The 21,338-nt window shown below is 42.6% G+C and overlaps 1 protein-coding gene across 2 annotated transcripts in view; it reads left to right on the top strand.

The window, feature by feature from the left end:
* The window catches only part of ANKRD44 (ankyrin repeat domain 44), a 317,550-nt gene that overhangs the window by 89,336 nt on the left and 206,876 nt on the right, over positions 1 to 21,338 (top strand). The window lies entirely within an intron of this gene.

The following is a 21,338-nucleotide window of genomic DNA, read 5'->3' as shown; positions in this document are numbered from 1 at the left end:
AGAAAGCTCCTGAGGTTGTTTCTGTGAGATAGAAGAGAGTCATGCTTGATTAGTGATGTCTGCAGAGACACAGCAATGAGAGTGGCAGCTCTGACTGCATATTTGTCACGCTGTTCTCCAACTCTGCAGCCACTGGTCTGTCCATCATTTCTCTCTTCACTTACCTTCCCATTTGAGAGCAGTCGGGAATCAGGGTGTTTTCAAGCCAGGTTTGCTCTGGTAATGATGTAGCAGGTTCAAAGTGTGATGCCAACTAAAACTTGTTTTCTTTGGTTTTCTCAACATTTCATCTTTATCCTGTTATTAGTGTCTGTTCACAGGAACAATTAAGAGTTGTTATGAAGTCAGGGTTTTGGATCCCGGGATCCATAAACAGTATCAGGATTTGATTCATTCAAAGAAACCGGTCAGGACATCTTGCCTTTTCATCTCTGAAGAGCTGTGGGCATGTGAACCGTGGACACAAAAATGAAGTACATTTACGAATCACTTAAGCAACACAAAGCAAAGAGCTGTCTCTGATGGTATTGGCTGTTGTATCCATTTTGCCTTTATTCTACATTCCTCTTTCTCAGATAGCCTAATGGATGAATCACACTGTGTTCGGAGAGAGAGAGACAAACAGCCTGGAGAAAATGGGTCATTTAAGTGGAGTTTTGGGTAATTCTTCTCCAAGGTTACATTAGAACCCATTTGAAAGCATTAAAATGAAAGCTTTTCTTAAAAACAAGACCCCTGGTGTGTGGCCTAGCCTCCCCTTGCTCATTCATCTCTTTCCCTGAAACTGAATTAGTGTCTGAATACTGAAAGCTACCTAAAGCTTTGCTTTCCCTGCACTCTTCCCCTTGGGGGGCGAGGGGAAGGGGAGGTGGGGCTGATAGGATGGGTTTTGCTGAGAGCTAAGGAGAAATGCCTGTGCCCTCTCTGACCTGCATTTGGTCCAGCACTGCTGGCGTGTTTGTGGGTGTGGGGGTCGGGGGGTGGTTATCGGCACTGAGCAGTCTCCACTAGGGCACCTGTAGATGGGTTTAGGTCACACCTTGGCTTTGAGGGTCTTCTGTGGAGCTAGAGAGAAAATATCTAAAATGCTTAACAAATCTTAAGCATCTCTTTCAGCATCCAGAGTAAAATACACATTTAGAAAGCCTGAGGAAAGCAATTTTTTAGAGTTTGGCAATATTATCCAAGATTACCATAAAACCATAGCCTAATAATGGTAACAGAAGCCCCCACCACCAATTGGCATCTTCTCTTCTCCCCTTGCTGTACAATTTAGAAAGGGAGGAGGGGGACTTTCCAACTTGACTTGTAGGAACCTGATACATTTTGTAGAAGCAGATTCTGTTTGGAGGCCGGCTCAAAGTGCCCAGGGCATGTATGCCTCTACCTTGTATGTTTTGCTCTCATTTGCCAAATGTAACAGGATTATTTGACCATGTGGGATCCGATTTCTTTCTTTCTTTCTGTGACATGTTTGAGAAAGCGGATTTTGACTCTGTGCTACCAACCCACGGGTATGGTCCCCTTTGCTGGTGGGCCGGGGAAAGGTACAGGACGCACTCATGTTGCCACCATCAGTGATGGGTGGTAATTACCTGAGCTAGTGTTGTAAGAGCCGTGTTTCAAATGAAGAGTTCATTTTCTGATGTACTTTATCTCCTTGCTGACTATTGAGATGCTGGCACGATAAAGATGAGAAGGGTCATCTGAGAGGTCACAAAAAATCAGCTCTAAAAGAGAACTCTCCCCAGGCACAGCTGTTCAATCAAGGGTGACTCTTACACTGGGATCAAGTAGAAGAATGAAAAGAATGTTGTGCCAGGACTTACACAGCGAGGGCTCTGGTAAGAATGTCCTGGCCTCACCGGTGACCAGGGGCTGAGACTGAAGTGGAGGCTGAGGATCGGAGTCCTGGGAGGCCCCTCCCTGCCTGTTGCAAGGCTCTGAGGAGGAAGACCCTTCAGGCACCTGCTGCCTGCCTTCTGAGTCACGATTCTCCTTTTGCTTGTTCTGTGGTCGGTTTTTGGGTGTATCCAAACTCATTCCCAAAGCACCTAGCTACTATCCCAAACGCAGCAAAAAGAGTTTGCCTTTCATTTAGCGTGAGGCCACATTTAGTACGGTTTTAGTAATTCTTCTAGTTCCTTAATTTAATAGTCCATCTCCATGTCTTTTTTAATCAGCCAAACATTTTTGTTTGAGGGCTGATGAGTGAAAACGTAGGTGAATTCTTCTTACTTTCCGTGAATGAAATACACCGACAGCAAGCAGTCTGATTTACTTTCTCATATATGAATATTAGGAAAGCGGTTCGGAGGAGTACTTGCTTTATTAGGATGTAACTTTTCAGATTTATTTTATGGGGCTCTTACATTCAGAACTGATGATAGAGGACGGAGAAGCCGGCCCCCTAACATCCTTTACCACCTATGTGTTATTGAGAACCTAACCAACCAGTGCGCTTTCTCTATATTATTTAACCCTTTTCAAAGTACTTTCCACAAATACCTATTGCCTAGCAGAGAGCAAACCCCATGACAGCAGGGACTGTGTTTCTTTTTGCCCGTCTTTGTATGGTGAGCTCCAGCAGAAGGGCCAGGAGTAGCAAGGACTCTATAGTATTATTTACTGCAAGAAGGAAGGTGGGGGGGGGAGGAAAGAACGGAAGGAGGGAGGGAGGGGGATAGAGTGGGAGGGAGGGAGGAGAGGAGAGACATCATCATCTCTGCTTCCCAGCATCCTCCCTGCCACGTTTTTGTGCAGGTGACCATCACCTCTTAGCTGAAATTACCTGCCGCAGCCGTATGGCCTCCCTGCCTCTTGTGGGTCCTGCCCTGCCAATCCATATCCCTATCACAGCTGGTCTGATCCTTGTAAAATATGATTCTGAAGAGTCACTCCTTTGTGTTAAGCTTCAGCTCTTCCTGTTCCTCTTGTGATAAATGACAGAGTCTCAGTGTGGCACAGAGTGCTTGGGACGTTCTGCCCACCTCACCGGCCTCCCCATCTTGCTTCCCATGCTTCAGCCACCCCGAGTTTCTCACGCTTACTCACACATGCTAGGCTCCCTCTGGCCTCTGGGCCTGTAGATGTTATACCCTCAGCCTGGAGTCCCTTTTACCTTTTAACCGGATTTGATGATCTCTCCTCCTGGAAGCCTTCCCTGATGACACAAGGCCAGATTGGGTGTCCCTCCTGTGTAACCCCCTAGTTCTTACTGTTACTTTTCTGTTTCCCTCACTGGATTCCAAACATTCTCGAGGCTGCAGACTGTGTCTCAATCATTGCCGAATCCTCTCCACCTAGTGTAATGCCCCGCTCATCAGAGGCACTATTTATTGAATAGGTCAGAGGAGGGCAATGTGGTATCATTGAACTAGGCTGTAATCTGGAGCCAGAAAGATCTTCTCAGTGGCCGTATTCAAACTCCCCAAACTTTAGCTTCTCTCCCTGGGATGAAATGGGACGGAAGACATTGCTTCAGATCTCATGTGGTTGTTGTGAAACTTCAGTGAGATGAGATAAAGAAAGCATTTAGCGGAGAGCCTGTTCAGTAATGAGTTCCAGTAAATTGCTCTTTCTTTCTTCAATCTCTCCTTCTCTTACCTGCCTGCGAGGTTAAACCATGGATTAGAATAGTGGAATTCAAAAAAAAAATTCAAAAAAAAAATAGAATAGTGGAATTCCAGCATCAGATTCAGAGATTCAGTGGTGTTTCTAAACCACCTGCCAGGCAGCTGAGACAGTTTTATAAAATACACACTCCTGGGCCTCACCCCCATGGTTCTGGGATGGGGTCCAGGAATCTTTTTTTTTTTTCTCTTCAAGTTTCTGGTGCTCAGCCATGATGGGGAATCTTTGACCTAGTCCCAACTTCTGACCTAAATTAAAGGAGGAATCCTGCTTATGAAACCTTTGCTGGAACACCCGAGGGATGGGCACGTCGATGCATTTTGAAGTCCCTGTTTATTATTGGGCAGCCGCTCTAATAGAAAGCCCTCCCTCATTTACTGGGCACAACTCTGCTTCCCCACCACGCCTAGCCTTTAGATTGATTCTCCCTTCCAGAGATAAATAGATTTAAGTGCACAAAGCCTTTCTTTAGATATTTGAAGTTGCTATGTCCCTTCGAAGGTTTTTCTCTTCGAGGCTAAACATCCCTGTTCCTATAAACTTGAGTTTGCTAACTGGCGCCTGTGGGCTACATCCGGTCCACAGATGTTTTGTTTGGCCTGTGGTTTGAAGAATATTGAATAAGTTGCCAAGGCTTAAAAAAATCAGGGCATTTCACTGAAATGTCTGGAGCTCTGACATGTCTTGAAAACTCAAAGATCCAGAGCCACAGTTCCAGCTTTGGGTGGGACATCAATTCTCCTGAAGCTTGTAGTCTTAACTGTTCCATAACATTGTCTAGCTCCTGCCTCTATACACTGCTGGTGGGATGCTATGGGGGTGGTGGAAGCTGGTGGTGTGGAGTGGGGTGCGGGGGACGTGATGTGCGCATTAGGGGCTGAGGTGGCAGCTTGGTATTTTTTGGAGTTGGAGTATGTCTTATTAACAAAAGTGATATTTTTAAGTTTGTAGTTAACTAAAGAGAAAGGAACTGTTAGTATTGTATCAGTTGGGTCTTAGGTCATGTTTTCTTGTCTTGTATGTTTGAGAGTCAGGAATTTTTGGGGGGGGATGATGGGGGTGTTTTTTGGACGGGACAGAGGGGGCTGGGAGGGTATGGGGGTTGTGTAGGGGGTAGCCATGGTGCTTATAGGTTATTGGTGGGGATGTCGATAAGGGGAAATTGGGGTTGGAGGAGGAGGTGGATTTGTGGAAATTTGTGTTGATGTTGTAAGTTTTGTGGAGGGGGGTGGTGGGTTAGGGGTTTTTGGGGGTGGTTGATTGGTTATGGGTTTTGGTAAGAGGGTATCACCACCAACCCCCAAACCCCCCTCCCCCCCATCCCTCCCCCCCCGAGTGAAGCGCTAGCGATTCAGGGCATTTAGTACGTTATGGTGTTATGCAGCCATCACCACAACCTCACTTCCAGAACGTTTTCATCACCCCAAAGGAAACCCTCTACCCTTGAAGCAGTCACTCCCTATTCCCTCCTCCTTGCAATCCCTGGCAACTACTAATCTCTTTGCTGTCATGATGAATTTGCTTAATCTGGGTGTTTCACATAAATGGAATCATACAACGTGGGGCCTTTTTGTGACTTTTGTGGCTTCTTTCATGTAGCATAATGTTGTCAAGTTTCATCCATGTCATTGTGTCACCGGACACCATTCCTTTTTCTGGCCGAATGCTATTCCGTTTTATGGTTATACCGCACTTGTTGCCAAATGTTGTTCCAAACAACATTTGGGGTGTTTGTACCTTTTGGCTGTGGGGACAGTCCTGCTCTGAACTTTTGTGTACCACTTTTGTTTGTACCTCCGTTTTCAGTTCTTCTGAGCATTTCTCCAGGAGTGGAATTTTTGGGTAATAAGGTAAATTCCATGTTTAACTAATCGAGGATCCAGCAAACTGGTTTCCACAGTGACTATGCCACGTTATACTCTTGTCAGTAATGTTCTTATTTCTACATGTTCTCACCAACTCTTATTTTTTGTTTTGTTTTGTCTTAGCCATCCTAGTGTATCTGAGGTGGTATCTCTCATTGTGGTTTTGGGATTTCTATAGGGATGGCATTGAATCTGTAGGTTGCTTGGGGCAATATGGAAATTTTGACAGTATTAATTATTTTGAACTATGAATATGGAATATCTTCATGTTTTTAAAAAATTTTTATTGTTCATGAGAGATAGAGAGACAGAGAGAGAGAGGGAGAGAGAGGGAGAGAGAGAGGCAGAGATGGACAGAGATGTAGGCTCCATGCAGGGAGCCCGATGTGGGACCCAATCCCCAGACTCCAGGATCATGCCCTGAGCTGAAGGCAGATGCTCAACTGCTGAGCCACCCAGGTGTCCCTCTTCATGGTTTTGAATTGCATTTCTCTAATGTTTAATGATGTCGAACATCTTTTTATGTGCCTATTGGCCATTTTATGTGTGTGGTTTTTTTTTTTTTTTTTTTGGATTTAAGTCATGTAATAACGCGGGATGCCTGGGTGGCTCAGTGGTTGAACACCTGCCCCTGGCTCAGGGCATGATCTGCAGTCTCAGGATCGAGTCCCACATCAGGCTCCCTGCCTGGAACCTGCTTCTCTCTCTGCCTTCATCTCTGCCTTTCTTTCTCCGTGTCTTTCTTGAATAAATAAATAAATAAAATCTTAAAAAAAATAAAGTAATAATATACATAGCTTTGACATTGATGCCTTCCTCATTTTTACTATTACAAATATTGTTACTCTGGCTGTCTTTATATAAAAGTTGTCTATATATCTAGTTATTTCTATAGGATACCTTCCTTGAAGTAGGATTGTGGGATCAAAGTGTAATATTTATTTTTTTAAGATTTTAGTTATTGGGGCACCTGGGTGACTCAGTGGTTGAGCCTCTGCCTTTGGCTCAGAGCATGATCTTGGGGATGTGGGTTCGAGTCCTGCATCAGGCTCCCTGCAGGGAACCTGTTTCTCCCTCTGCCTGTGTCTCTGCCTCTCTCTCTGTGTCTCTCATGCATAATTAAATAAAATATTTTAAGATTTTATTTATTTATTAGAGAGAGAGAGAAAGAAAGCGTAAGCAGGGGGTAGAGGCAGAGGGAGAGGGAGAAGCAGACTTACCTCCTCAAGCAGGGAGCTTGATGTGGGGGTCCATCCCAGGACCCTGGAATCATGACCTGATCCAAAGGCAGAAGCTTAGCCAACTAAGCTATCCAGGTGCCCTCAAAATATAATAATTTCTAAGGTGTCAATGTGAAGGATCAGATTCAGTATGACATGTTTGAGGAGCTTTCACAAGTTGCCAGGAAAGCTTCCAAAAAGTGCCTGTGCTTGGATTGTGATCTATTGACTTGTTGCATCAGACTCATTAGAATGGGACCCAATTTCCCAGGAGATTCTATTCTGCAACCCAGCTGTGAACCATCCATTAGTCAAATTTCTTTTGCACCCAGACCCAGGCAGGTCTTCCAAAAAAAAAAAAAAAAAAAAAAAAAAAAAAAGGTGCTTTAGAACTGCATACTAGTGATTATCCCAGTATTCTGACCAGTTTCGAGTGGATTGGTCCCCTCCTTTCTCTGCTGTGGGCAACATGACTGATGGCCCTGCTGCTCCCACTGGGTGAGCTTACCATCACCTGAACCCATCGGTAGGTTTTTTTCCTCATAAAATCTGGTCTTCTCCTTCTTGTCCTAGGGGAGTTGATAGTTTTGAACTCCTCTTTTCTGGTGAGGAAACAGGTTTCTCCTAGCTTTGTTACCTGCCATTCCTATCTAACAACAATTCATCAAGGCTCAAGTAAACCCAAGTGACTCTGCTCCTCAGATAATTTCTCTCCACTTCCCTCACTGGACTCGTTTTGACGTTTTTGATTGGTCATGACTCAAGAGGAGAAATGTAGTTGCTCATACCAATTGAATTCGGAACACTCTAGAAAAGAGAAACAGGTCGCAACACGTCTGGGCAGGCTGTTTCTGTCCCACGAGACCCTGGTTTTACTGCCTTTGGCCAAGCCCCCAGTTCCATCTCTGAGAGGAGGAAGGGCAGCCAAAAGTTCCCCTCAGTCAGGACAATGAGACCCTGATCTCAAAGGAACCATGATCTTATTTTGCATTTTAAACCACTGGAATGTTGTGTGTTGACTGGGCAACAGTTGCTAAGTGCTTTGATGTTAGGTGTGTGTTGCAGATTCCCAAATCTAGATTTGACCTGGAAGGGCACCAGTGGAGTCTCCATACCATTTAGAGCTGATGTCACAAGGAGGTTGGTGGGGAGAAGGTAGTGTGGAGTCACCAAGAGAGGAACCACCTCGTTATGCTCAATCAGGCATCAAGAGGCACCAGGACCCAGTCTCAGAACTCAGTTGCCTTTGTGGTTGGACTGGTGCAGCAGAGGTCGAGGGCTTCCCCCTCACCCTAATGCTAAATAAAAACACATAGCAAATTAGGTTTTATTGAAACTCAATAATTCCCTCTCCTTATTGAAATCCCTTATTTTCTGCAGTATGACTGTCAAGATTATGTCTTTGAACTTAGCATTCAAGTTAACATCCTGGGAGTAAATCCGGTTTTCCTAAAGTTTAAAAATTACATTGAAAGCTAATTTTAGACCAGAAACATGCTTAGTGGCCCTGCTGTTGTCACAGAGTGAGTTTACCATCACCTGGACCCATCAGTGGGGTTTTTCCTGATAAAATCTGGTAGAAAAAAAAAAGAGAGAATTATAGACTTCCTTGTGGTGCCGCCTCAGTTAAAAATTACACGCAACTTTTAAATCTCAAGTCTTTGGGATAAAAAAATGCATTACTTTTCTTATGCCTAATTCATTTTCAGAACTTTCTCATAGAGCTCCTTATACACAGTATCCAGGCATGATATGTATCCGGGAACCCTGAGCTCTCAAATCTTATTTACCAGTATGATGAAATTTATAACATATTATTAAATATGGTTTATATTTAAGTGGACTTGATAAGTTGCAAACATAGCACAACAACGTCGAGTGGAAGCCCAACGCGGTGGTGGCTGGTTTATCAATATCAACAGAGTTTTTGATTCTTAAAAGAACTCAGGTTTTGGTTGAATCACAATCACTTAGACTTCATTATTACTTTCTTCCATGTTGTTCGTGTTATTTTCCAGATGGACAGGAACAGTGTAAATGACTGCTATTGTTTAAAGGGCACAAAACAAGGTGGGGTGTGCAGTGTGTGTATGTGTGTGTGTGTCTGTGTGTGTGTGTTGGCAGGGGTGGGATAGGGCATGAGCAGGACAGGAAGGGAGAGATTTGGAGAGTTTAAGCTTAGGCTGGCTGCAAGTAATGCATTTTAAGTCAGCATTAGGGTAGTGCTCAGAGGCAGTTGGGCTTGGGGGGGGGGGAGGCAGTTGGGCTTGGGATTCCTTTCTGTCTTTAAGCAGAAGCTGGATGGGGGTGACAAGAAGGTGAGAGAAGCTGCTTGGAAATGCAGTGACTTGGAGAAGGAACTGCTTCTTGTCATTCTCCTGAGCACATAAGTGTCTAAAGTCACTTACATGGCTCATTTGTCACTCCGAAATACAATTTTTTTTTTGTCCATTGATCTAAACCATCCTCTGACTTTGTTCAAGTCCCGCCTCCTTCAGAGATACCACCGACTTCTCAGCTTTTCTTGTTTCTCCTTCCCCTGAATCAGAGAAGGCCCCTAGAACGTGGAGGCTCGCAGGAGCTCCGAGCTATCTCTCGGGTCTGTCACTGTGCCCGAAGAAAACCTGGTGTTCCTTTGGGTGAAGTGCATGGGCCTTCTTACGGGTTGGGCCTGTCTTACCCAGTTTAATTGTTTCGAATGGGTTAGGCTTATTTCCCCAGTTATATTTGGCACTCCCTGAGGAAGGGACTGTGTCACACATTTCTTTTGTATATTTTATAAAAACAGTATATAGTAGGTATTCAGAAAATGCCTTCAGCTCTGGTAGCACTTTTCTCTGAAGTGCACCAGCCAGGACAGATCCTGATAGAAGCTCGTTTGTGGCAGCACAAAGTAGAAACAACCTGAATGTTCATCCAAAGGGGAATAATAACATATATTGTGATATATCCATGTTCTGGAGTGTTATGTAGCTCTTAAAAGAAATGGGTTAATCCTGACCCTGGGGGGATGTCCTCAATATATTATTGTTTTTATCAGTAGCAAGAAAGGGAAAGAGTAAATCCCACCTTTGTGATAACATTGTGACCTCCTCCATCTAACTCTATTTTTATGTCTCAGCAGGAATCATGTGGAGGGGTACTCATTAAGCTGTGAACATTGGTCGGAAAGGTTATTCCGACATTGTGGTCGGAAAGGTTATTAAGTTTTGGGTTTTTTTTAGATTTTATTTATTTATTCATGAGAGACACCAAGAGAGAGAGAGGCAGAGACACAGGCCAAGGGAGAAGCAGGCCCCCTGCAGGGAGCCCCACGTGGGACTCTATCCCGGGACCCCAGGGTCACGGCCTGGGCCCAAGGCAGCTGCTCAGCCGCTGAGCCCCCCAGGCACCCCTGAACACTTCCTTTACCTTGTCTTTGTATTATTGCAATGAGACAACCACTAAGACCAAAGCCCAGCAGATATAAGAGAGAGAGAACATGAGTAGAGGTGGGTTTTTTGCATTAGAAGGTCCCTTTCCCCCGAATACTTCTTTGGACTTTTCAAATTCAGTAAGATTTAAAAAAAAAAATGACTTTCATTCTTTGATGAAATTTTAGAATTAGGAACTAAAGCTAGCGTTATACTTGGCTTAAGTTTTGTTTTCAGCTCATGGCATAAAGATAAGTTTTCTTTTCACCCAGAACCTCGACTCCGAAGGTGGCAGCCGAACCAAAAGCCTTGGTGCTCTGGTGTCTGGGGGGTGCGGGGAGCAGGGGCAGGTGGCACTGACACAGGAGGGTGGCTGCGTGGGGCCTCAGAGCTCCCTGTCCCAGGGCCGGGCGGGCAGGAGCGCAGGCCGCGTGGGAAAGGAGGGGGGCCAGCAGCCCAGCCCGAGCTCCTCGGCCCCGCGGCCTGCGGGGAAGCTGGCCACCGCATCTCTGTTTTTATTTTTATTTTATTTTATTATTTTATATTTTATTTTATTTATTTTATATTTTATTTTTTTTACTGGAGTTTGATTTGCCAACATATAGCATATCACCCAGTGCTTATCCCGCCAAGTCCCCCCCCAGTGCCCGTCACCCAGTCACCCCAGCCCCCCGCCCGCCTCCGCTTCCACTCCTTGTTCATTTCCCAGAGTTAGGAGTCTCTTGTGTTCTCTCCCTCTCTGATATTTCCCACTCAGTTTCTCTCCTTTCCCCTTTATTCCCTTTCACTACTTCTTATATTCCCCGAATGAGAGCGTAAGATGTTTGTCCTTCTCCGACGGACTTACTTCGCTCAGCATCGTCCCCTGCAGTTCCATCCACGGCAAAGCTCATGGTGGGTGCTACCCTTTCTGATGGCTGAGGAATATTCCACGCACACAGAGACCGCAGCTTCTGTATCCATCATCTGTGGGACACCGAGGCTCCTTCCACAGTTGGGCTACTGTGGACATTGCTGCTGTGAACACTGGGGTGCAGGTGTCCCGGCGTCTCCCTGCATGTGATCTTTGGGGTAAATCCCCCGCGTTTCTGAGCGGGGCTAGCTCTTGCGGCCGCCAGGACAGGGAGAGCCCATTTGCCTTTTGCTTCACATTTGGGCGGCCAGCAGGATGCTGCTCTCATGACGGTGGCCTCGCCATCCCCAGGCCTCTCGCCTAGACAGGCATTGAAGTTGCCTAACTTATGGCACCACTCTGCCATCCTTCCAGCTCCTCATGCAGCTCGTTTGCAGAGATTGTTCCAAAGCACACCATGTAGGTCACGCTCCTCAAGAATCATGCATGAGTCCCCAGTGTTACAGAGGAGAGTCCCAATGTCTTAGCCCGGCATTCAAGGCCTTCTGTAATAGGACCCATGTCTACCGCTCAGCTTACCTCACTTGATTCACGCTCCAGCTGAATGAAAGTGTTCTTGTGTATGCTCAGTCCTCCCAGCACCTGTTCACAGCCTTCTGAGGTAGGACCACCCACTTCCCATTCTGTTTCTACCTGTTTAAACCCTCTCTCAGGTTCAATATTTATCTCAAAGGCTACATTTTCCAGGAGACCAGATGTGATCGCTCTCCCTTCTTCATGTACTTCTGTGCTCTTTACCTTACACCCGGGTTGTGTATGCTCATTTATTTCCTCCTTATAGCTGGTGACTCTGTCACTGACTAAACCAGCTCAGTCTCTGAATTTCTTATGCTTAGTAAATTTCTTAGGTTTAATCAATCTTGATTGGATTGATTTGAATATGGTTGGTATCTGAAATACACTATATTAATATTTAAAAAAAAACATCTTTCATCTCTTGTTGGCAGCGTGCTATGCAGAGAAATAAAGGAAATATGAACTATGTTGGTGTTTCTGCAAGGAAATATGATGTGACCATCCTTTTTTTTTTTGGGGCAAAATTTCCCATTTTATATTATCTAATGTTTTTCAGTCTTTTGGACTCCTCTTTTCCTGTCGTCTTATCATTTCCCTTTGACATCTGTTACTGAATGTCCTTGCCAGGACATTGGATAGGGAAATGTAGAGAATCCCTAATAGATCTTCATTCCTTGTGACCTTCCTGGTTTTGTAGGCAGAAGGGGACCCTCCAGTCATCTCAGGCAGAGGTCTGGTCTAATAGAGGTCCTGGTCAATGCTTTGCCTTAGAGAGTGGTTTGAACAACCGGGTTTGGAAGGTGACTCAGCTTCACACACCTTTCCCTAATCCCCCACCTATGGAGAGGTGGGGATTGTGACAGCTTTCTCTCTTTCTAAGGAATGCATATGGATTTCAAAGAAAAAGAACTACAGAGAGGAAGGAGAAAGTTCAAGGGGGGAAGTTCTCATGGCCTTTGGAATGACTTGGTTGGGCAAAACAGTGGCTTTTGAAAGAATACAGGTTCTAACAAATTTCAGACAAACAGAACTTGAAGTTCACCTGAATCATGAATTACTTCATGTGGTCGAGTTAATCTGTAGATCTCATGGATGGTAATTCCATCCCTCTTAAATATAGCAAGAAATCGCCATCTTCCTGGTGAATGCCTTTTAGTTCTACACATTGATTTTGTTATTTTTAAATGGATTTACTTAGCTTCCAATGTCTAATACTCCTCAAAAATTATAATTACTCTAGGTCATGATAAAATATTACTGTAGAAATGAATAATTTTCTGTCACATTTTTTCTGGAGGAATACTATTTTACTGTTGTCTTTCTTATGGTAAGGGAGACACAGACCAGATATTAACAAAAGGTTGTGTTGTATGATGCGTCCTAAACTGAGAACGATTCTCTGTTATGAACAGAAAAATAAATTACACTTCATACACTTAATACATTTATTACCCGGAAACTCTTCTGGCTGTATAATTTTCCCCCACAGAGATCCCTAAAATGGCTTATATTGATTAACATTATCAAATTACCTTTCATATTTGAAACTGCATGAATTCAACATCCTCTAAGATACAGTTATACAAAGAATGTAACCAAAACTAAGATAGGAAATAAAACTTCTGTAACAAGTTTTCAAAACAGGAAACTGTTGTAGAGATGCATTGTTGTTCTTTCCCTCCCTCCCCAAAATTATACTGATTTAAATATTTTCTGTTAACTAACCTCTTGGATCCATTGTGCTCTTGTTTAAATTAACTCTCTTTAAAAGTCTGCTCCCGAACACTATTTAACTAACTTAGCTAAAGTTTTGATTTGATCTCAAGTCATTTGAAACTAGACAGAGTGAAAAAAGATGTGGGTAGTTGGCAACAGATCCCAATAAAAATATGGCATTTGGCAGAGCATGCCTGTCTTGTTTTGCTTTGCTTCTCTCTTTATGGATGTGGCCTATTTTTGAAATGCTATGATTTAAATTCAGGGATCAAGTGACAAGTCTGACAAAACAGAACTGACTTCAGCAGAGGTTCTTTGGGGGAGAAATGGAAGTGTTCCAGGAACTGAAGGAAGTAACCTCAATTTCACCTGGAAACATTAGTGTCTCGAGGGCAGGAGATTCGGGCTATATATAAAAAGTGAAGGAAAGTGGCCAAGATGCTGAGCCAAACCTGCATCCAGGAATAGAGCGGCATCAAAGAACTGACAACAGTATCTGTTGTTTCCACCGTGACCCCTGTAAGTAGCAATCAGAGAGCCTGAAAATATAGGAAAATTGGAAAGTTCTTTCCTGTGATGCCCTGGATTGTGGCAATTGTCTTCCAACTGGGTTCTCTTCTCTGGTGCTTGGTGCACGTCGTGTTTGCAAAAACTCGGTGTTGTTCTCTTGCTCAAGACCCCAGTTCCTGTTTGCTCACAAGATTGGGTTCAAACTCCTTCTGCTAGCATGATCCTCCCTCCACCCAGTTATTTCCTTTTTGAACCCCTTCATTGGCTGCTCCTCAATATGAAAGATTTACTCTAGTCTTACTCTTCAAAAATCTAGGTTAACCTTCTCCATATTTCTAACCTGTGCTGAGCCCCTACTTTAAAATATGTTGTACCTCTTTGTTTTGCATCTTTTGGCAAGATTGTTTTATTGTTAGTTACTTTGTTGAGAAATATATACACGTATTTGGCCACTGTGTACACACACAAATAAGGTATAAATATACACACAAATAGAGAATATATATGGTGACTGTTTTTCCTTAATGCGTCATAAAGTATAGACTGTTTCTCCACAAGAAGTATGTTGACACTGAGGCTGAATTTCTCATACTGAATTATATATATTTATTATCTATCCACTATATTACATTGTGTTGTGTCATATTGTATTATATTGAGATGAGATGTGAAAGAAAGTAATGAACCAGGAGAATCAGGAAAACTAAATTCTAGTCTCAACTTTGCCACTAACAGGTGAATCTTTCCACTCACCACACCCCCCTTCACCTCCCACCTTAAAACTCCAACCAGGGACTTGATCTCCTTTATGACCATCAAAAAGTCATGAAGGAAAAGTATTTATTGGACGCATTTATGGTAGCCTTCATAGTAAAATTATGATTTCATGTCCCATCCAGTGGACATGAGTATGTGTCACCCTTTGATTAGTCAAAGAGGGATGATCTATTTTTCAGGTGAGTTGCTATTATTTTGGTACAGTAGATTAGACCCCTGAGTACAGAGAGGTTGTGCAACATTTTTGAAGTTGTCCTATGTAACAAAGACCAAGTCAGGCTCAACTTGACTTTTTGCTCTTCTGCCTGTAAAAGCCTTCTCTGCCAGGATGATGGGCCTCTCTGCTTTAGAGGTGGTGTTGAATGGCTCATGATCCTAACTCAGTTTACTTGCTCTGTAATTTTTTTGGAAAACCCCTCCAGATCCCTTATTTTTCCTTTTGTAGGATGAACATAAATATTCTTGCCTGTGAAAGTCTTTGAGTGTGTTGATTCAAAGTCAACCCTAATCACTGTTTTTATTGAGTGCATACCAGGTGCTTGCATATATTAGGCCATTTCTTAAACACATCCCGTGAAATGGCTCTAATAGACCCCGTTAATAGATGAGGAAAACTGTGCCTGGGATTTAGTTCCAGGTCAGTCTGCTATCAGATGTTAATTTCCATGCTGTGGAAGAAAGAGAGAGTGGGATCTCAGGGCTGTAAAAATCAACATTGCCTCCAGATTTCAATTTAACCGGTACTGTTGTTTCATCATTTCCTTTTGCTTAATCTTTTGCCGCTGACTTGTAGCGAAGTTGGCATGCCTGGGTTTCTTTTTGCCTTGGGTGATCTATCTTCTAGGGAAGGTGCTAATCAGCAGTATGATAGAGTAGAAAAATAGCCATGGAGGATGTCAGGAAAGGGAGGTGCAACAAAGATATATATATATATATATATATATATATATATATATATATATATTTTTTTTTTTTTTTAAATAACATGTCTATCTTTTTTTTAAATTTTTATTTATTTATGATAGTCACACACACACAGAGAGAGAGAGAGGCAGAGACACAGGCAGAGGGAGAAGCAGGCTCCATGCAACGGGAGCCCGACGTGGGATTCCATCCCGGGTCTCCAGGATCGCGCCCTGGGCCAAAGGCAGGCGCTAAACCACTGCGCTACCCAGGGATCCCCAAAGATATATTTTTTTAAAAAGATTTTCTTTATTTATTAGAGAAAGAGAGAGAGAAAGCAGAGGGAGCAGCAGAGGGAGAGGGGGAAAACAGGCTCCCCACCGAGGAGAGAGCCAAGGAACCAGGGAACTAGGGAACCTGACATGTGGAGCTCAATCCCACGACCCCGGTTGGGATCATGACCTGAGCAAAGGCAGACGCTTAACCGACCGAGCCACCCAGGTGGCCCAAGGATGGATGTTTTAAAGACTGGATCATTGGTCCCTGAATAACTCTCTCATGGTCTATACCTACTGCTACTTCATTTCATTTCCATATCCTATTTTCATTTTGGAAAAGGTTTGATAATTAATTTTTTCATTTTCTGACTATCGTTCTTTTCTCGTAAGTGTAGAATATAAGTATAGAGTTAATAAATAGTGACAAAGAGGCTGTGACTTATAGTTGGGATTTTGTGCTTTTGTTTTGCATATAATTGCAAATAATTGGAAATGTTTCAGACATTTACTCGGCAGATATGTAGTCCTGCACTAAAAAAAATGTTTATGGGGATACACTGTATTTTGTACAGAACTTAAGGGAAACAGATTCTGACTTTATGATCATCATTATCTTTCTGTGATAGAGTGAACTTCTTCCCAAATAAAGAGTGATCTATATTCGGGAAGCACTTAATGGCATCCTTTCAACAGATCACACAGCAGGACCCACATGAATAGAGCTAACAAGTTTTGTCTATTAAATCTAGTAGACTCGGACACATTTTTATTATTATCCTTTGGTTAAAATGCAAGTGCTGCCTCATACAATAACCACTTGTTCCCTAATGAAGTGTTTCAGCATGTTCGTATAAGTTGATGGCTTCATATGGCTAGATTATTGCTGCATCAACTATTAGCTTCTAATAACATGCTCCCATCTTGCTTTGATGACCTACTGTACTCAGAATACTCAAATATGGACAGATGTTTAAGAATATTATTTTTTCTTCTTGGCTATTGCTTAATTCCCAACATCCACTCCTGATTAGAATCTAAGATGTTTTCTTTCAGATGTGGAGTCTTTAATTGCCCAATCTAACCAGAAAAAAAAAAGACAAGCAGCATGCCAGGAATTTGTATTGAAAAGCTGGAGCATCTTCTTTTCAGACTTCTTACTGTTGACCGTAGTCTCATAGAGGCTGAACCGCAGCCTCTCTCAGTCTGCTTATCTTCCAAAGCCAATTTATTCGTAAAGAACATGCGGCTCCAAGAAAGGGAATGTGAAGTACGCTATCTAAGGTTTTAGTGACAAATTGATGGGTTCATTAGGGGACTTTGGAGGGGGACCCATACCCCACTGCAAAATAGAATAAGTACTCTACTCTCTCCATAAAACCTGTAATGGGCTTTACTCTTAAACTAATGGCTTGTCTGATGCCACCAGTATCACTTTTTAAAAGTGGAATTGAAGGAATAGTTGAATTGAGTTTTGTAAGTGATGAAAAGGATACTTTAACACCCAAGTTTTAGATTACATTATTCTTATTTCCTAAAATCCTGGATCCTTGGGGATCAATAGAAAAGCTTTGTTTTTGTTGATTTTTATTTTTTGTTTTGGTATGTTTGTAATGTGTGTGTTCACTTATTACCAAGAACTCTCTCAGAAGCTTGAGTTCTTTTAGGTCTTGGCTAAGTGGATCTTCCAGCTACCTTGTCTTAATTACCCAAACAGTTCCTCTTATCTCCCAGGTAACAAGTTACCATCTCGCTCCCCCTAGTGGAATTGTAACTCTACTTCAAAGTTTAGAAATACTGTATCAATACACACTTAATCCAGTGTCTTATTTTTGGAAATCAGATATTTTCCCGATTTACTTTCAAAGACCGACAATGAAATAAAAAATATGTTTGATGGGCTGATAGGGGATATAGGTAGAGAAAGCGGCCTTTGATGATGAATTTTCAGTTCCTAGTGTTGCCAAGGTTAGCTGCATGATTTATGATGGCTGCTAAATTCAAGGGTCCTTTCTGCTTTGCATTCTGTCTTAGAGGGGTCCATGTCATCAGCCTGCAGACGGTCACCTCTAGAAGGCAGCTGTCCATGCTCCTGGTAAAGATGGTGGAGTACTAATAGTTGGTGATGCTGGAAGACAAAGACAGGTCCCATCTGAATATTGAGTCCCACTTATGCCATTGGTCAACTATGCTTCCTTCTGCCTTCTGAATCTATTTGAGGGGTTGTGCCAATGTCCACAGCACATGGCACATGGCAATCATTTCCAGTTTATACTCGCTAAGCATCCTAAGGAAATTTTAGTAAATTTAGTTCAGTGTCAACTGAACTTATTGCATACCTGTCTTCAGAATTTCAGTTTCATTGATAACCAGTGGTTTCATTGCATTGGAATCCTTTTTTTCCCGGCCACTGTTTGTCTTTCCCAACTTTGACCCTTGTTATGAGTTTGTATTTATTCAACTTTGTACCCTAATGCATACATAGCACTGATATTTTGCATTTGCTAGTGTTGAAGTGTATGAAACTTCAAAAAGAAATTGGTGTACGTACCAATGTATATACTCCATTCTTTCACAGGTGAGACTTTGCTTCTAAGCTTTATCAAAGTCAGGGCAAACATGACAGATATGGTGGTTGCCAAATTAGTGGTCAGTAGAGTATAAGTACTTGCTACTTATGAGCAAGAATATTGTGATTAGAATGTTCCTTCTTTCTTAAAATCATGTAATGGAGGCAATATTTAGATGTATCTTTTTTCCAAATATTTATTCTCAGGTTAAGTATTTACTTAGGGAAAAATAAAATGGCAAGATTGGATTAAAGTCCCAACAAAAAGGAATGCCAAAGTGCTCTCTAGGTATATATATATATATATTTTTTTTTTGGAAGAGTGGAGGAAAAAAAGAAACACCCATAATGTGTGTGTGTGTGTGTTTTAATATTACTTACTAAAGAGTCACAGTAATTTAGTTCAAGAATTACATCTAAGCAAACACACAGCTTCTGTCTAGCAAAGCATGTATCTATGAAGTTCTGATTTGGAATCCTATGATGCTTGGATTCACAGCTGTGAAGACAGTGATGTCATAGTCGGTAACCCGGCCCCGCTGGGGCCGAAGATATCCATCTAGCAAGACTCGGGGCTTGGAGAACAGGCACTTTTCTCTTCCCAAGGGAGTGTGAGGGATTTGTATGTGAATCAATGTGTGTCTCTGTGTATACAAGCGTGAGTGTAGATACAATTATGTATATGTTATGGGAAAATGTATGCATGCACATGTGGGTATATGTATGTATATATGTGACCGTAGGATTGGAAGAGTTGCTTCTTCCCAATGGATGCTGGAAATTCTGTGCATTCACAATACTCTGTAAAACAACTTTTAGCAGAGCGAGGCCCAGAGGGTGTTAGGCACGTGTGCACACCATTCTCTGGGGGAATTCTGTGCATCAACGAATATCCTTCCAAAGAGTTAGTGACTGGGCCTGGAGGTATTTGGGAAGCTTTGCTGAAGGACCGTGCTAACATCCTTGTCTGGCAGCATTGTCAGGGTGGCTCTCCTTGGGAACATTCCAGCCATAGCTTGGAACCCTTGTCTTTCTTGAGAAGTGTGAGGACTGAAGCCCAGAATATCAGAACATCTGTATGCATTCCTTACCCTCGTGAGTGACGAGAGGCTTTGCTTAACTAGCTGTGTTTCCTTGAAGTGATTAAGTAGTGACACCTAAACTATTGGGATGGGTTTGTTCTTAACTGTTACTTGATCAATGTTGATTTAACACTAAAGTCTTGTCAGACTCTGCCCCTGCTTGTCATCTAAGTCCTATGGTTCATGGGCTTGCTATTTGTTTTCTCTTCAGGTTCAAAAAGGCAGAAAAGTACACACAAGCATTTGGCCATGAGCAAAGCAGACACAGGGTTATGAAACAGATAGACAAGTTTTAATATTGTTGTTAAAGTCCTGAGTTCGTGTCTGATTCTCTTTTTTTAGTGAAATACAATCCTTTCCATGGGGCAAATAACCCAGAGACTTGGTTTTAGCAGGTAGTCAGAAGCAAGTGGAAGGATCTTGTTTTTAGGCAGATTAACCAGCTGACACCAAAGTAGAAAACATGCTTTCTTTTCAAGCTTCTTTCCAGCTACTTAACTCTTGGCAATTTGAGAAACTATCTTTGAATTGTACATCTTGGCAAGAAGGTAGAATTGAGAATATTTTGGGCAAAAGAAAAATGTCTATCTGTCTACTTGCTGGAAAGTTTTGTGGCAGGGGGAAAACAGAAAAATTCCTGGCATATTGAAATATTTATCTGCAACTTAACATTTTAATTTTTTAAATTTATTTGTTTTTAGAGAGAGAGTGGTGGTGGGGGCCCAGAGGGAGAGGCAGAGAGAGAATCTTAAGCAGGTTCGATGCCTAGCACAGAGCCTGACACAGGGCTTGATCTCATGACCCTGAGACACTTAGCCGACTGAGCCACTCACGCGCTCCTACAATTTAACATTTTTATTTAGTTTTTAAAAATATTTTATTTATCCATTTGAGAGAGGGAGTGAGCGAGTGAGAGAGCACAAGCAGTAGAAAGAGAGAGAGGGAGAAGCAGACTCCCCACTGAGCAGGGAGCCTGATGTGGGACTCGACCCCAGGACCCTAGGATCATGACCTGCGCCAAAGGCAGATGCTTAACTGACTGCGCTACTCCGACATCCTACAAATTAACATTTTTAATATAGTGTTTCCTCAAGGAGTCTTACTATGTTCTACTGACACTACTTATATCGCCCCCACCACAAATAATTAGAAACAACATCAGACTATAAAAAAGGCAACAGGAGGGTAAAAAAAGAGAAAAGAAAATTTATAGGGCTGATAAGGACCGGGATTCTCCTGGAGATACCCCAGGGAGACATTGAGGCAGGCGATGCCAATGGTTTTACCTTAGGCCATTGTTCTAAGAGTTAAATGATCATTTATTAAAAATATATTCACAAGTCCCCACCCCAGATAGACTAACTCAGAATCTCCAGGGAAGGGATGTTGGAACATTGTTTTAACAAGCATCTCAGATGATTCTTATGTCCAGACACATCTGGGAAACTGCTATCATCTAATTGCTGACTAGAACTACTGTAAATGTGGCTCCTGTGTGGCTCAGTTGGTTGAGCATCTGACTCTTGATTTTGTTGCAGGTCATAATCTCAGGGATCATGGAGCCTGCTCAAGATTCTCTCTCTCCTTCTGCTCCTTGCACTCTACAACAAACAAACAAACAAACAAACAAACAAACAAACAACCCAGGAACGACTGTAAAGTATTTCTAGGAGGTGTGAGTGTGTGTTGAATTGCCAAAGTTTTTAAAGTCTGAAAAAAAGCTGTCAAATTCTACATTAGCATTATTAAGCACTTCTTATTAAAAATATCTGTTATTTGTGTCAGGTTGTATAGTTACAGAGGGCTTCCCCATGTATTATTCCACTTGTTCCTAATAGCAATCCTAGGAGGGCTTGAGCAGCAAGGATCATTTTTCTCAGATTACACCTGGGAAATGGGCTCAGCATGTAGCTGGCAAATGGTGGAGCTGGCTTTGAACAGGCCTT

Source organism: Nyctereutes procyonoides, unplaced genomic scaffold (assembly GCF_905146905.1).
Source record: "Nyctereutes procyonoides isolate TBG_1078 unplaced genomic scaffold, NYPRO_anot_genome, whole genome shotgun sequence".
Lineage (NCBI taxonomy): Eukaryota > Metazoa > Chordata > Mammalia > Carnivora > Canidae > Nyctereutes > Nyctereutes procyonoides.
This window is presented reverse-complemented; position numbering and strand designations above follow the sequence as displayed.